Source organism: Thunnus thynnus, chromosome 9 (assembly GCF_963924715.1).
Source record: "Thunnus thynnus chromosome 9, fThuThy2.1, whole genome shotgun sequence".
Taxonomy (NCBI): Eukaryota; Metazoa; Chordata; class Actinopteri; order Scombriformes; family Scombridae; genus Thunnus; species Thunnus thynnus.
In genome coordinates, this window is record NC_089525.1 from 9,741,052 (window position 1) to 9,758,585 (window position 17,534).

Genomic DNA, 17,534 nt, shown 5'->3' on the forward strand with positions numbered 1-17,534 from the left:
CATACCGGAGGACTCACTCAATGCGCGCACGGCTGCGTGTGTGTGTGTGTGTGTATGTATGCGCGTGCGTGAAGGTGTATATCTATGTGCACATTTGTATAATTGCTTGTTTGTACCCCCATCTTCAAAAACAACTCTGGAGCAACTCCACAATCATGTTTAGGCTGCAGGTGATTCTGAAAGTAGTATTTCCCGTGAGAGGACGTGAAACCTCCTGAGTCTATCTCCTCAGCTCTACAGCGAGAAGCTTACCATCACTCAAACACTTCACTGCGGGGGCCCGCGTTCAAATTACATTTTCAGAAACGCACCCTCCTTTGGTCCTGCACCATTTAAATGATCTGTTTAAAACTTGTAATTAGTCAGCCGATGTTTTGCAGAATGAACTGCCCAACTGAACTTTTTTGATCTTAATGAATGTTGGCTGTCTTGCAAGGGAGGCAGGAGGAGGCCAGTGCGGAGGTAGCCTATAGTGGAAGAGGAGCCAGCTGAGCTCAGCTCCTCTCTCCTGAGAGTACAGCAATGTCCTGATCCTTCCTGACCTTGTCACTGCAGCAAGGTGCCCGGTCATTGCCACCTGCCATGGAGTCGTGCAGCTGTTAGTGTGTGCGTGTGCGCACATCAGTGCATGTCATACTTCCCATGTGTCGTGCATGCATGCATGCATAAGTATGCACATGAGTGTCTGACAGAGCTTTGGAGCATGCTCAGTAGTGGCATGATGTCATGTGAGTTATTAGCCTTGGTAGAAATTTGCATCACCAGGAAAGAGGGCGTGACAAGGTGTTTGAGACTCAGGAGGTGAAACGCCACAATGGCCATTACGGTGATTAGTGCGCACATTCATCTTTTACAAGCCTCATGATTCTCTCCCTCCTTCCTCCTTGCTCTCTCTCTCATATATGAACACACACTGCATTTCCCTCAACCCCAAAACAATCACAACAAGCATACACAGAGTATGGAGGACTTTCGCTTGCACACACATGCATATACTATATTTCCTCTGACTCCGACACTAAAACAGGAGAAAGTGCCTGGGCTTGACAGCAAACAAACCAACATGAAGAGATTCCTGGCAGGCTAAAGAGAGAGTAGTATCAAAGCTACAGGAATGCACCACCAGCAGCCCATTTTTTCAGTGAGAGAGAGAGAGAGAGACTATGCGCAGTGTTGTAGCAGACCTGAGCTGCTGGTAATTAGAATGGGCTCTGAGGAGACACAGGCAGTGGAATGAATGCAAATGAATTCACTGGCTCTAGCACTGGGCTCCACAACCTCACTTTTCATATAGCATGCCTTACAGACAAGAAGCTACTGGCACAAACAGAGCAGGGTTACACAGTAAACACTGAGTGACATGACACGCACGTGCCAACATGTCCACACTTGCAAATACACACACGCACGAGCGTGCAAAAAAAAAAAAGTGAATCCGCAGGCCTGAAACAAATACGAACGTCATTGCATGAGGAAGCTCGCACGGATAGAAATACACAAACACACATACACACATCATACTAATCCCTGCAAATGCCACAGCGTTGCTTGTGAAAAGAGAAAGGGGGTGAAAATGCTTGTTCCAAGCGAACATCCACAGCGTGTCCCACAGCGGAATAAACAAACCCTTCTTAATTGGTGTCGATTTGGAATGGAGTGATGATTCATCATGTAGAACTTCCCAGTAGACTATTGGAAACCCAATCATTTCTAATCCATATGACCTTGACAGAGGGCCAGAGTCTCTCTAACTCCTTCCACATGTACTGTCCCACAGAAAAAGTCAAGGCATTGTAACTGACTTTACAACTCGTTGGAATTGTAATCCACCAAAGTCAGATCACTTCACTGATTACTCCATCTCAGCCAGCGGCAAATCTTTATGAAGCACTCAATTCTTCACAGCAGTCATAAATCAGGGTACTATAAGCTTTCCGTCTCGATGATGGCACACCAAAGACACTATTTCCATACCACGCCGCTCCAGTCAATAATTCCTATTCCCATTACATACACCAGTGCTGCTTTTGACTTGACGAAGTCCACCGGTACTACCTCAACTCACCTCCAGATCCCCGGTGCTTTGCCATGTGAAACTTTGATCAGTAACTCTTGTGGCTCTTCTCAAGGAGAAGCAGGTCATCTGTGAAGGGGTCTTGCTCTTTACTAGCTAGTGCTGTAAACGAGTCTAATTAACACATCTACCTTCCTATCTTAACCAGGCATCCGGGACCAACTAGAGTCTTATTATAGAGTAGATTATGCATGTAATGTCCCCACTGAGATTACAGTATGGAAAGCCGAGCATTCAGAGACGTATATGTGCACTGAGCTCAAGAGGACAGAGCTGTGTGAATATGGGAAGACATGAGGAATAGCAGAAAGGATGAGGGGGCTGCTTGGTATTCCGACTGGAACACATTATAGATGTTGGAGGGAGATAGAGATATAAAGGGTGCGCAGAAAAGAGAGGGAGAGAGTAAGCGGAAAAGAGATGTGTCTTCAGCACCACCTGCAGACGCGACTGGCGGCCATCTTGCAGTCAATGAGGTGAGTGCAGCCACCGCCCCAGGTCAGCATTAACACAGACCAATGACAAGTCGGCACTTGACCTCTATTGCAACAACACCTTGCCGTTCCACTCCACCGACCGCACCTATCACACCGATCACAACACACACACGCATACGCTTTCGCACACTCGGTAGCGCTTTCCGTCTGTCTCTCTCTCTCTATCTCTCTCTCTCTCTCTTAAAATCACACACACACACACACACACACACACACACCAGCAGAAGCTTAACAAATGTGGGAACAGATGCCACACATCAGACTGCAGTTGCCCTCTGCTCCCTGTGCGTCTCCAGAGAGACAGAGGAATACCGTTAACGAAGATAAGACACTGCAGTCCTCTGCTGTCTTAACACATGCCTATGTTGAACACATATACACACACACACACACACACACACACATTTTTGAGTCATTTGTTAATGTCCATATCAGTATAAAGCTGTAGAGATGCAATCAGTATGTGCTCACCTCTCTCCCTCTCTCTACAAAAACACATCCAATAATACACATCCAATACTTTTTATTCTCTGTCTTGGGGACATGATTTCCCCTCGTCCAGGCAGCCATAGCCCTCTACTCACTTATTGAAGTCAAGCAGATACTTTCATAGGTGAAGGGGAGAACGGTATTTAGTGACCCTCTTGCGCTGAGACATTCAACCAAGGCATAAAACTTTTTTTTTTTTTTTTTTTTAAAGCCAGCATATTGTCTGCCAGGTGGAAATATGTGTCTCTGCTCTAGGAAATTTCGATACGTATTAAGGTACCATGTCCACGATCTAATACAAAAAGAATGCAGATACGTTTGTAGCAACACAACATGAGATTCGAGGCTGATTGGATTCAGCTGTGACTTAATATTGATTCAAATCAGATTTGAAAAGATTGATAGTTCTTCATGAGTTGAAGTGTATTAGTTTCGAGTAGCCTAACTAAATAAGAACAAGATCAATATTTCCTCATTTTTGATTTCATGTACAGGTTTAGAAAACATGCCTTCTGCCCCACCAACATGGCAGCAATGGGCAGTGCATAACAGTCCCCAGGAGGATGAATTTTTCATTGAAATGCTGTCGACTGAGTGTTTACCACATTTTCAGGATCAGTGTCATGCATCTAAATTGGTATTATATCCTTCAGCGCATGTCACTGCAAATAAAAAAGCTCATGGCTTTATTTACAGTTTTCAACCTGAGGAAATTTGGAGCCACTATACTTTGGAAGTTGCCTTAGCTGCTAATGCTAGTAGTACTAGCCTCGGGTATTGACTGTGTCTGAAACCAATAAAGTTCTTTTCCTAACTTAATAATGAGGTTTATGGTGCCACCGGCAGATGCAATGTAGAGATCTGAGGCAGCTTTGGACATTTTAGAGTCTGACACATAGACTGTAAAAAGTAATGGACATAACTACTGTGACGTTACCCATTAGTTTGTGGACTCCTGAAGCCCCGAGTTAGCATTTTGACCATCGCCATCTTGGATTTTTGAAGTCAGAAGTGACCATATTTGGACAAGAGGGTGGCGCTAAACCTAACGCTAGCTACTAGCTGCTAGCTTGATTAGCACGGTGCATTTACAGTCTATGGTTAAATGTGATAATACTAATGCTAATGCTAATTTTTGCTAGCAAAAAACAGGCTTAAAACCATTAAAACAAAATGTACTTACCAGAAAAACTGGCCACCCTTAGAGGGTCTTTTAATACAACCAAACTCTAAACAAGACTGTTTTTAGGCAACCAAAATGCTACACTTAACTTTCATGAACTGAAAACACACTAAAATAGCTACAGCTGCACCTGAACTCTGTGAATCTCGGGTTACGCCATGGTTATATTACCTAACCAACATTAACTTATATAATATAACTTAATAAAATGAAAACTTAATAACTTAAAAAAACTTTATAAAATTGATTTGGTCCCACACGCTGACAGGAAATGTTGATTTATTTTGGTCTGTAAGTAATTACACTAACATTTTTTTTTTAAGACAACAAAACATAATTACTTCCAACAAAACCAGAAACAACAGAGAAAGTGTAATTAAAATAGCAATTTTGATGAATTTCACACAGAATTTCAATCTGTCCTGTGGTTGTGTATTGATGTAGTTGTATTTCTCACAGTTCAATCAGTTTTCCAGTATTGGTTAGTCCTTCCATGCCTACATTTAAGAGAGGCAGAATGTGAATACAGATACACAACTGTTTATTTGGACCACATTTTACTTGACAGAAAGCTTTAAAGTATGTGATTTGATACAAAAGGACTGGTTTAACAGTCTGTGACATTTAGGGAACACTATATATAGAGTGCAGTCTATTGAGGAACAGTGGCTTGCTGGAGGGTCAGCCAGGAGATCAGACTAAATAAACATCAGCAAGAAAGAGAAAGAGAGAGAGATAGGGAGAGAGAGAGAGTGAGAGACCCACACACAGACAAATAAACAGGAACTGGTAGCTCATGAGGTTGATGTTTTTGGCGCTAAATTAAGCGGCAGCTTTTCATCTGACCGTTGGTAGATCAGACATCTAATCACTTCGCTCTCCAGACACATGCCAGACAAGGGACAGAGGCTGAGGATATGTGGATGGATCAAGGGTTTAGAGTTGACACTTTCAGTGTTGAACTGGTTGACATCAATCTATCATCCCTTATGGTGTCTACTCTCGATATGACATGGCCTGGATATCCCCTACTTTCCTGAATTACATGATTAAAGATCTGACAGAATGTAAAAACTGAACCCTTGTCTAACGGGATCGCAGTAGCTCGCTGACCATTGATCCCATGACTACAGAATGTGTGGCACACAAATACCCCACTCGGCAAACTTGTCAAGAATATGCAGACGTATCACAATGTAGTATGCAAATGCAAGATGAAACTCTGCATAGCAATCTCAAAATTAGAAGACAGGTCAATACACTATTACAGAGAGAGACAGCTAAAGCACTTAAACATAGCCAGGTAGAAGGATGTTTAGATAGCCATTAGCTAACAACGCTTTATGACTATTTACAAGCCACTTACAGGACACACACTTCCAGACACTTATAGTTATTAGCAGCCATTAACATTCATGTATAATCATGTGGAATGATTTGCCAGGGAGCCTCATCTGCAGCAGCAACAGTAAACACAGAGAAAATTAAAATCCATCTAGAAGATGATGACTATTCTGCGGCAGTGGAGCAGAGGATGGAAAACAGGTGTGTACACAACACATACACATACCGATGTCTCTCAATCTTATATAAACATAAGCACACACTGTTGTTAATGCTAGGACACACAACCACCTCAAAAACCAACCAACCATCCACAGCAGGGAGAGACATAAAAAGCCCACATATATGCATCAACCCACCGTTTTCATAATGACCACCAACAGTGAAAATGTGACACTGGTGGCCTCCACCTCACCCATTTCTTCCTCTATCTACAACTGTGACTAAAAGGGCCACCAACCTCTGACACAATGATGTAAAAAAAGTACACAACAACCAGAAAAGACTGTCAGTGACCCTTTCTAAAAGGGTCAGCTGCTCCAAGGCTATAAAATCTTAAAAAGCAAAAGATAATATCCTGCCCTAGCTATGACCATGGAGACAGCGATGAATGGCGAGAGAGGGGGAGCTGAGACAGGACCCCGGCCTTAATGTAGTTTGTAATTGTAAGTGTTGGTCTTTAATAAAAGCCCAGAGTATTTGGTCAGGCTAATAGACTGGGCTCTCTAAATCCTGCCTGCCATGCATTATTCAACAGCCATTAGCTATCGCCTCATCTGGGAGGCTTTATGAGTCCCATCATCGGCTGGGACCCAGGCTAGGCGCACCAGAGGTGTGTGTGTGTGTGAGGAAAGGGGGGGAGGAGAGGATTAGCTGGAGAGAGAAAGAGAGAAAGGAGGAGATGCAAATACAGGTATGGGAGGGAAGAGAGGGGAGGTTAAAGAGGATTCAGAGGCGAAGAATCAAAGAGGAAAGCTGACGAAAGATGGGCGTGATGTGGCATAGGTGAGGGCCTGTGATATGGAAATGACTAGAAGGAGATGAAGAAATAGCTGGATGGAAGCCAGAGGTCATATGGTAGACACATGAAAATGGAAAGAGGTTGATGCAGGGAAATGAGAGAACTGACCGACGGAAGGTTGCGGAAATGGAGTGAGATGTATGAAAATAAGTGCGGGAGGCGAGCGTCAGGTCAGGGGATGGCTGAAGAGAGCAACAGAGAATGAAAGAGAGATGCCAGCCGAAGTGGCATTTTATCTTGACCACGAACATAAATGTCAGATGCTTCCTCCCTGTCCCCTCTCAACCTTTTCTTCTTTCAATTCCCCTCACCTCCCTCTCAACCTCCCCTTGCTCCTTCCACTCCACCTCCTGCAGCCCTTCTCAATCTGCCCACCTTTCCCATGCCTCTCTCCATCTCCCCAGAGTGCCAGTGGTAATTTTGCTTTCAGAGACGAGAGAAGGCCATGGAACACATGGAGATGCAGGCTGCTCAGTTACTATCGTATCACTGGCCAACAGGAATGGCGCCAAGACCAGGACGCGTACATGTGTTTGTGTGTGCATGGGTGTGTACGGGTGTGTATGGGTGTGGGCGTGTGTGTGCGCTCTTGAGTGCATCTACACGTCTGGGTAATGGGTGTTTAGCAGGCCTGCCAGACTTGTCCCAGCCACTGCTCTCCCAGACTACCAGGTTCTCCTGACCCTCTGCGGCAGCCCAAGGACACACTCCTGTCTCTCTAATTAAAACACAACCCTGACACACACACCACACACTCACACACACACACCCTGCAGGTCTGCAGCTTAAAATAACCTTAAAAGGAACAAGCAGAGCCATCATCCCCTGCACTCAACACCTCTTCAAAATCCACTCAGTGTTTTCTCACCAGGCAGCTCCCAGGCAGACTCTGCCTCAATCTGCAGGAAGATTCACAACAACAAACAGCATCTTCAAATGAAGCACTCACTTATAAGAGGAGTCATCAAAGGGGATGCATTTATTATTGTATGGCCTTTGTGCAACAATAGCATCGCTGCCCCGTTACTCTGTGCTTGAAAATAATTGTCCGCTGAACTATTTGCAACCATCCAAAAACCCTCAAGAGGTTTCTGGAAACCTGTCAGTGTGGCTGTGGTCTACCAAACAGCCAGTTATTTCAGAGACTTAATGTTAAATGTCCAATGCTTATTTAAAGGATTCCAACCGTTTCAGAATGTTAAAGGTGGATAATATTTTGCAACATAATACCTCACCATATTTCAAAAATTGGCAGCTTCTTAACATTCTGACCACAAAGTCTTCTAGATTTGTTTGCAAATACATCATTATGCATAGCCCACACGTCTGAGTCTATTCTCTTTTTGTTGGCAGCAAACATTCAACATTAATGTTGTGTGTTCTCATATGCTGATGCCAAGCACGGTATGGTTTCTATTTACAGTAAGGAACGAGGATGGCTCTTGGCCGTGGATGTGCACTGAGTTATGAATATTGCTTCAAGTAAGGAAACTAACTTCTGTGGACATCGCACGTGACATACAGCGTTGAGACAGCCTCTTCACTTCATCTCCAACAGACAATTTAGCATGTTTACTTCCTCGTTAAGCGCATGAGAGACCCTGATGGAGGAATCCCAGGGAGGCGATGGCGTCCTGTCACGGCGGGTTACCACCGCAGCATGATTTAATGGAACTGTCTGTCAGAAGGCCGAACAACAGCCTGTCAACCAACAGGCAGAGGTAACATACACATATGCAGACAGTCAAAAAAAAACACAATGGAGACGGATTGTCAAAAACTGTCCTCTCTCTCTCTGTCTCTCTCTCTCAAACTCACACACATATACACACATGCGTACACACAAACACATGCAGGCACACAAAATCAAAAAGCAAAAGCACATATGTCCAAAAAGGTTCTGGCAAGAGCCAAGACAGGCGGAAATGAACACAGAAGCGCTCAGAGCACATTCAGAGAAATCAACGGTTAGAAAAACACACATCACCAGCAGCCCCCCCACCGAGAGAGGAGATGAGTGCCAGGAATACGCTCGCTGCATCAAGCGGCACAGGTGTTATCAGAGCGGTTTGCACGAGATCCCGCCAAACACAGTACTACTGTCATCTCTACAGAAGTAGCAGCGTGGAAATCAACCCAAACAAATGTAATGAATGGTTCACAAAGTATTTAGCAGATTAGGCGGAAAACTCTGTGCATGATGGGGGCCCAAATCCAAAGCTCATTACATGTGGCACTGCATTAGGAGCTCACACAAGCCAGTATACAGTCCTATCCCTCAGCTGAAGGCTGATTTCTATCCCCTGCTCCTCAGTCAATGTGGTAGAGAGCAATCACATCAGCCAGGCATTGGGCATCTGCTATAAAAGCCTTTCCTTTATTGTATATTTCTACCATCATCCCAAACTGGCAGGACAGAGAGCTCTGATTAGCATCAAAGCCTTTGATTGCCCCACTCAACAATCAGTGCTGCTCTCCTGTATGATGCCTGCTGTGATGCATAACACTGTGTGTGCGCATGTGTGTGTGTGTGTGTGTGTGTGACTGGTGAGAAAGAGGGAAAAAGAGAGAGAGTGAGAGAGAGAGAGAGAGAGCGAGAGGGGAGACATAATGAAAAACCTTGCTAGGTGTATCAAAATTACTCCTGCATATGCAAGAACATATGTGCATTTGCTTGTGTAAGCCCACACATGCACATTAGGCCTTAATGTTCTGAGATGAACCAAAATGATCTTCTAATATGCCGGCCTCTGAAGCCCACCTTTTGATGTTGCACACTGCAGCACCATCCTCTGGTCTGGACAATTCACTCTAGCCTTGGAAATAGGCTGCTTCTTTAAAGATACCTCTTTGGCTAAATATGATTAGCTGCAGAGGACATTGTAGCTCTCTCCACAGCTAATACATTTAGTATGGATTGTCTGAGGGGTAAGGATACAGCTAGCAGAGAGATCAATATTCTAAGTCAGAGTCTGTCTGGAGAAGAGGAACCATGCTGAGAGATGGTTAACTGTTCTAAAGCAGCAAATGCTGTCTGGAAGCACCAAATGCCAGGAATCCCACGATATTGAACACTTCTTCAAAAGGTAATGCTTAATGCTCAAGCTGGGCGATGGGTTATGTTGAGTGTCTGCATCAGGCAAGGAGCTTGTTGAAGATTTGTTGTGGATATCTCTAAGGATGAGAGATTATATAAGGCAAATCTGGATGATTCCTTATAGTCTATAGTGCATCACTTAAGACCAAAGCCCCATAGGGCCTTGCCTCCATAGGGCTGATGTCAAAGTGGTGCTCTAAATAGAGAATAGGGTGTCCTTTGAGATAGAGGGGAAAAAGGACCCAGATTTAAGTGGCTTCATTTGCATGCGTGAATCCCTCACTTAAGCCCATTTGAATCGCACACAAGCAGCCGCAGACACAAACGGACATGCACGCACCCTCACACAAATTCCCAAGCACACAAATACACACACTTAGCACAGACACATTCTACCCACTATTCCTAGAGTCAGAGGACATTAGCACTACATCTATTTCTGGAGGCCCATTAAGGCCGTAAAACATTTAAGATCCACACAGAGTGATTCCCACTGTCAGAATGACCCGTTCTTTCCCCATTTCTCCTGCTCATGTAAAAAAGCTGACACGAAGCTTGTGACAGAAACATGTATTTGGTGCCGTTCTGGATTCGGCTGAGTGGGCTGGCACGCGGGCCGGATGGGTGGGGTGGGGTGGGAGGGGGAGGACGTGGGGTTGAGAGGAGTTAGGTGGGGGGTGGGTGGGGCTGTGCAGTCGTTCGCCCGCCAAATAGGTCCATTTTGCTGAAATGTGAAGCCTGCACTTTCCTGACACGCTATAATAAATCTATCAATTGTGTGTGGGTGGCTACGTGCGTTTGCATTATGTGTGTGTGCACCATGCATGAAGAGGAAATTGGTGGCATCTAAACAGGAAATATCCCCTTCCCTTCCCCTTTATAGATGTGACAGTCACAGTAACAGCTAACAGCTCAGCTCAACATAACACAGGGTGGCATATGCCTTATAATGGAAATGCATTGTACCACTGAGGGACTAACATACCCTCACAAGGGCACACATGTATGCATACACACGCATATGCACACACACATAGAGGCTAATGTGGGATGAGTAGACAAGCTTGTCTGCTTCCCATCTCAAATCTATACATAAATATATCATTTGCTGTCCAGTGAGGACTAAATCCATGAAAGCAGCAATGCTATGCTACTTTAATGTGAAATGACAGGCTCGTAGGCAGCTCTTAGAAGCCTAACAAGCCTGAATAGTCCCTATTTCCATGGGGAAGTGTAGAAGCAGAATGGTAGCTTTACTATAGTTCATTATAGCACACAACCTTGAACACCTCCAGCAGCCTATGTTTCATCCACCTCCCAGTTGCACATTCTTGAATCTAGAAAATAGCCTTTGCATAGCCAGGAGCTTTGTCCTTTACAAAGCAACCACTTGTTGCTTTAATGTCTTTCTACATCCATATTACATTTAGATGTCTGTGTACTGTGACCTCAGAGCCCTGAAATGATAAATTCTTAGTGAGGAATGTTGGCTGAATCCTTAGTATCTGCATAAAATAAATCTGTCTCGTACAAAAAAGTAGGAATAAAAAAAAGGGGTTCTTTTTTGCCAACTTTGACCCAAGATGTTTTCATTTACAAGAAGTCTGTGTGGGTGATGAATTTATAATTGGTAACTTACACATTTTGTAGTAGAATATCAAAAACTCAGAGCACCCCAGTAGCCCAATGGTTAACACACATAACACACATAACCGTAGTTCAAATCTCTCTGCACTTTCAAAGAAAGGCAAAAATGCTGAAAAAAAATCCAATTAAAACAAAAAAAAAAAAGAATATCTAAAATTCACATGATGTCCATGATATGAGTTTTGTTGGCAGGATACAAAGACCTTCAATGAGATAGTATTTTTAGAATAATACTGTCTACACAATGGTTTGTATGACATAAGGGCAATGAAAGATCAGTCAAATCATATAAAGCATATTGTAAATTATACCAGAAATAACGTGATGTCCATTAATTAGAAGGTGTGTAATTCTGACCAGAATAACTTGTTAATAAGATTTACAGTGTTAAGATATACACACAAATGAAATAATAATAAAAAAAATTGCAGTTATATGAAAAAATAAAACAGAATGTGTAATTTTTAACAGTGTTTTACACTGAAAAGCATCAACTGTGTGTTTCATCTTTCATTGTTACAGCAGAAGATATAATCCAAATATATGTCAAAACCTGACCTGTATTTCACTGACACAGCACACCAATCTCAAAAAAAATCACAGGTTACAAAAACCTTACATGAACGCTTAATGTAACTTACAATCTAGAGAGAAAATACAGTATACAATATTCAAAAATACCATTTATGGAATACAATATAGCCAAATTAACTGCATATAAATAACACTTCATGGGTCAGGGTAGAACTGTATCAGCTGTGCAATGATCCTAACATACTCCACTGTAATTGTCCTAATATTCATTTTTAGGATTTACAGCAGCAGTAGGAGTAAAATAATTAAGACAATGAGGCTTTCTGTTAATGCTTGATCTGACTGAACTTATGGCCTTCGTGTTCACTGCTCTGTCCAGCACTTTTACTCTCAATATAATTAATATTTCAAGACAAGCATAGCAGAATAAAGTATTCTTTACTGAGTAAAGGCAGTGAAGTTTATCTCTTATATGAGAGTTGTCATGTCCTACGTAGGAGTTATTACGTTTTAAGTGGGGTGTTTTCCACTACGGACAACTTCTATCTTCAACAAAGGAGTTCAGTCTAAGCTTTGGCCAACATTGACCAACACCTTGGTTTTTACTTACTTACATTTTTTACTGATATTACTCAATATGGCTGTTCTCCACTCTCATAAAAAAAGTAATCCATCATTGGAGTAGCAAAGCTTTTCCCTGGGCCCGTACCCTATACATTCAAGATTAAAAAATACTTTATTGAGTATCATGTAATGATAGAAAATTGTCTTAGGTTAGGGGCTCACAAACAACATAAAAACATAAACCCATAAAAGATTCAAATAAAATTAGATTAAAACACAAACAATTCCATAAATAAATAAGAGCATGAGTGCAAAGCTGCATTAAAAAGTAGTGACAATCTATTTGTGCTTGTTTAAAATGGATATTGCAGTGGAAATGAAAGAATGAAAGTTCTCTTTTTTGTCAAAAGGTGCTGTGAAGCGGCTGCCTGATGGGAGTAGCTGAAAGGAGTGGTGAAGGGGGTGTAAAGGGTCCTTAGTGATGAAGTCTGCCTTTCTTTTTACTGCATGACTGCAAAGGTTTGAGAGTTGGGTTTGAGTGGTGCCTGTGATTTTGGTTGCATGCTCAGTGATTCTTGAGTTTTTTCCTTTCTTTTCTCTATGAGGAAGTTGTACCAGGAGTCAATGTTGAATGTGAGGACTGATTTGATGAGTGACTGGTACACTGCTGTTAAAAATGTTCTGCCTGACATTAAAACCTTTCAGCCTCCTCAGGAGAAACATGCACTGTTGGGCCTTTTTGTAGATTCCGTCCACATGTGTGAAGGACAGGTGGTGGTCTATCTCAGGTACTTATAGATCTCGACCTGTTCCACCACCTTCCCCTCCAGCCTGAGTGGTACAGAGAGAGGGTGTGGGGTGTCAGGTGCCTGCTGCATCCTGCAACACAGCTCTTTGGTTTTACTGATGTTTAGTTCCAGGGAGCTCTCCTGGAACCAAAGGACCATGGTTTCCACATACTGCCTGTATGAGGATAGGGAGCGCTTGTACGTCAGGCGGGCCACCAAGGCCATGTCATCAGCATAATTAAAAAGTGACAGTCTGTTGCTATTGCAGGTGATTTCATTTGTGTATATGGAGAAGAGGATGGGTGACAAGACACAGCCCTGTGGGACCCCAGTATTTAAAACAACGTTGCTGGATTAAAAACCATTCACTCTGATGTGTCTGTCCTTTAAAAAAATCCTTAATCCATAAAACCAGTGTTGTGATGACATGTAGTCCTTGGAGCGGCGCAGAGGTGTGTTTGTGTTTACGGTATTAAAAGCAGATGAAAAGTCCATGTATAAAATCCTGACATATGAGTCGACGTGCCTAGCCACTGTAGCCAGAAGAGTAAGGTTGGCATTCTCAACTTCCCTTTTCACCTTGTAGGCAAACTGGAGCAGCTCCAGACTAGGGGTGTGCAATATGACGATATTAGATCGTGAACAATATTTTTGCCATATTGTCCACCCCTAGACTAGATTCTCACCCACCATGGTGGTAAGCTTCCCAGCAACCACCCTCTCTATGCATCTGCAGAGGATGGAGGTGAGTGGCACAGGCCTGAAACAGTTCAGGCTTTGGCATGGGGCTTTTTGGGAACAGGGATGATGGCTGTTCTTCACACTGACTGGTGCAGAGGCATAGCTGGTGTTGGTCGGGGTCCAGTCCTCTATGGGGTCAGTCCTGTTGAACCTGGCATAGAAGGTGCTGCGAAGGAGGTGGGGTCTGGGCACTGTATCTGGGCTGATTTCTGAGCTCTGCCAATTGTGGTGTTGAGACCCTGCCACGCCCCCCTCGCATTTCCCCTGGTGAACCTCTCCTCCATCATATTTTTGTAACAGAGCTTGGCCAGCTTAGATTTGAGCTTCAGCTCCCTTTTCAGTTCATTGACATGTTTTTTGTCTCCTTGTATGAATGCCATTTACTTTGAGGTTGAGACAGTGTTTTTGCTCTCTGGTGACCCAGGGCTTGTTATTGGAGTAGAGTCTGACCTGTTTAGTCGGAATGACACTGCCAGTGCAGAATGACATGCATGAGCAGATGGAGACATTGAGTATGTTCAGGTCACTCTCACTTCTCTGGAAGAACATCTTCCAGTCAGTGAGCTCAAAACATCTCATCAGAGTTTCCACAGAGTAATTATTCCAAACCTGGATGGTTTTCGAATGGATCTTATATGTTTTCAATTTTTGTCTGTATTTTGGCAGCTGTAATATTACATGATGGTCTGAGAAACCATGGGGAGGGTGGGGCTTGGAGACATATCACAAGGTATATTTCCGAAACTTAAGTCCATTGTTCTGTCCAGTCATGTTGGAAATGTGACATATTGCTCCAGCTGTGGGAGTAGGGTAATGACGTCACAACTATTGCAATCCTCAAGCAGAAAGACAGGCTGATCAGCTGCTCTGGAGACAGCTATGTTGTAGCATTCAGCTGTGAGCGCATTGTCAGGGCCAGGGACATAGGCAAGAATCACCGTCAATTGTGTGAAGTTGTGAGGTAGACAGTGAGGACATAATGACACAGTCATGATTTATTAATGCCGTGAGCAGTCGGTCTCACAAACTGTAAAGTTGGTTGCCCATTCGTCATTTACAGCCATGCAAATCCCACCTCCAGATGATTTTTCTGTTTTTCTAGTGTCCTAGTCAAAACATAGGAATGTAAATCCATCTAACCTCACTGTAATGTCCTTAGACAACCATGTTTCAGTAAAACAAAGCATGCTTGCGTAGTCAGTGTCAAATTTGATCAGCGCAGAGAGTTCATCCATTTTATCTCGTAGTGAGTGCACATTTGATTTCTAATTCCTCCTCTTGATCCCCTTTTCCTCCAAATGCGTTTCCTTAACAGATACTCAGGGATTAGATCCAGGAGTGGCGATGCTGGTATTTTCCACATAAGTAATATCCAATGTTTCATATCTTGTCACCATACAGGTACAACATAATACCCTTTCTTGCAAGACAATTTTTGTACCATCAAAGGTCCACTTTTATCCCCAAGTGATCAAAATGTACATTTAAACAAAACATGTCTCTTAATTCAATACTGTGAAATCATTGTGTTAACCTTTTCTGTTTTTCAATGGCCAGTTTCACCTGCGCCCAGGTCTGTGTAACTGCTTGCTCCAGATTTTGACCTATATATACCAGGACACCACCAGGACAGCATGAATGCTATTTCCCCCAGACCCCAACCTCACCACACAGATGACCCAATGACCCAGTAGGAGTTACTGAGGAGAACATGTTCCACTCTGGCGTCCCACCAATGAGCACTATCAGTTATGTTTGATGGTGTAGGCAGCCAAGCCTGGAGAAATGTAGCACATTGACAAAGCAGGAAATTGTGTCTATACAAACCTTTCAAGGTAGCTTTTTCAGCAGATAGACGCCAGTAATATTCCAGTTAAGCATTTGAACTTGAAGACCATCATACAGTATAAAATCCCTCCAAAAGATCTGTGATAATTAGACTGCTTCCATATGTGCTGCATAATGGAAGATTGCTGCTGTACCTTATTCATGAATTGATGGAAAATTTTCACCTTTAACTATCAGAAAATCTTTATACCTGAAGATACTGATGTACTTAGTCTTATGAGGGCCTATTACGGTGCATCTGTGAAAAATATGCTTTTAGGTCCCAAACATGAACCTCTCCTGTTCCTCCATTTGAGTGTTTTCATGTATTGACCGTGAAAACGAATTTTCTCTCAGAGGATAATAAAGTATCTGTCCACTTTACTGAGGTGAACGGTTGTGCTGCCTTTGTCAATAATATTCCTGTAGATGTGTTTTCTCAACGCGCCTACTGCAGCACTGAGGACTAGTCAATATCTCACAACGCACCTCTGACCTGTGGGCAAACCTGTCCCACTCCTTCTTTCAACTTCCGATGGACATTGATTTTCTAGCAACTCCCACTCATATATAAATGCAGCAATTGAAGAGGTGTGAACAGGGATCTATTCTAAGTACAGATCAGGGGCTCTTGAGTAAATAAGAAAGTATAGGATATTTATTTTCTCAGACGCAGCTAACACAATCTAAAAAGGATTGTAGCATCCAAAAGAAAGCCAAAAAGCAGAGTCTGTTGCTGATGTTATTGTTCCCCTGATCTTCAAAGTACAGTGTGTAAGTGTGAAGAGTGTTACACCATGGATGTATGATATGTGAGGTGCTATTCTAGCGTGAAAGTGTGTGTGTATACATGTGTGTGTTTTTGTGTGTATCAGTGAGAGAAGGCGGTATCTAGGTCTGTGTGATGAATCTGTTTCAGTGGCAAGCAAGGCCCTACAAGCAGCATGCCGTCTGTTAATTCACATTCACCGCAGGTGGTTAGAGTCTGTGGCTGATGATACTGGGAGGTGTTGAGAAATGGAAGAAGAGAGGAGAAAGAGAGACAAATGAACAAAAAAGCTATGTGCAGGATGATCCCTGATGTCAACTGTTGGCAAAACAAAATTTTAAGTATAACTATAACTGAAACTCCCTGGCATTCACTTAACAAGCAGGTTCCCTTGTGGCTGCACCCCAGTAAATAATTGCACAAGAAAGAATTGCAAAGTGTACACTGCAGCGTGAAAGAATCAGCTTTACAAAAGAAAGATTTCAGCTCAACGTGCTGGAGTGTAAAGCCACTCTGTGCTTGTATAAGTAAAATTAGCTGGAGCAGCAATCTCAGCTGGAGAGGTTTTGATCTCTGAGCCATCATGTCTTCATTAAAGTATTAACCGATGATTGCGGCACCACCAACCAGCCGTGTTTATTTCAGCTGCAATTATAGCCCATGTTACATCTAAGCAATCATAACCTCTGTCAGTGATAAACCATCCCACACAGAGTTGCCTCTCGTGGCCATGCAATGCTTTAGATTTCTCTCTCTCTGTTTTCCCTCTCTGCCTCTGGCCAAACATTACTAGTGATCATGCATCACCCTGCATTCATTCCACTAATGTATAGGGCCGTGAAAATAACCGCATTACCGCATTATCACTTTACCATAAAACTGCGGTCACGTGATGCCTACCGCAGGGTTGAGCTCATTACCATCATCACCGCATTATTTTTAAAAAAATAAAGTTTTTT

At 43.0% G+C, this 17,534-nt stretch overlaps 1 protein-coding gene across 4 annotated transcripts in view; it reads right to left on the minus strand.

The window, feature by feature from the left end:
- Positions 1-17,534, minus strand: part of tenm1 (teneurin transmembrane protein 1) — a 185,070-nt gene that overhangs the window by 114,905 nt on the left and 52,631 nt on the right. Inside the window, exon 1 of one of the 4 annotated variants that reach the window (XM_067598742.1) lies at positions 4,244-4,371. The exons of the other annotated variants lie outside the window; for them this stretch is intronic. The gene's annotated coding sequence lies outside the window, so the exon portion shown is untranslated. Of the gene's footprint in view, positions 1-4,243; positions 4,372-17,534 lie in introns of those variants that run through there. 4 annotated transcript variants of the gene reach the window in all.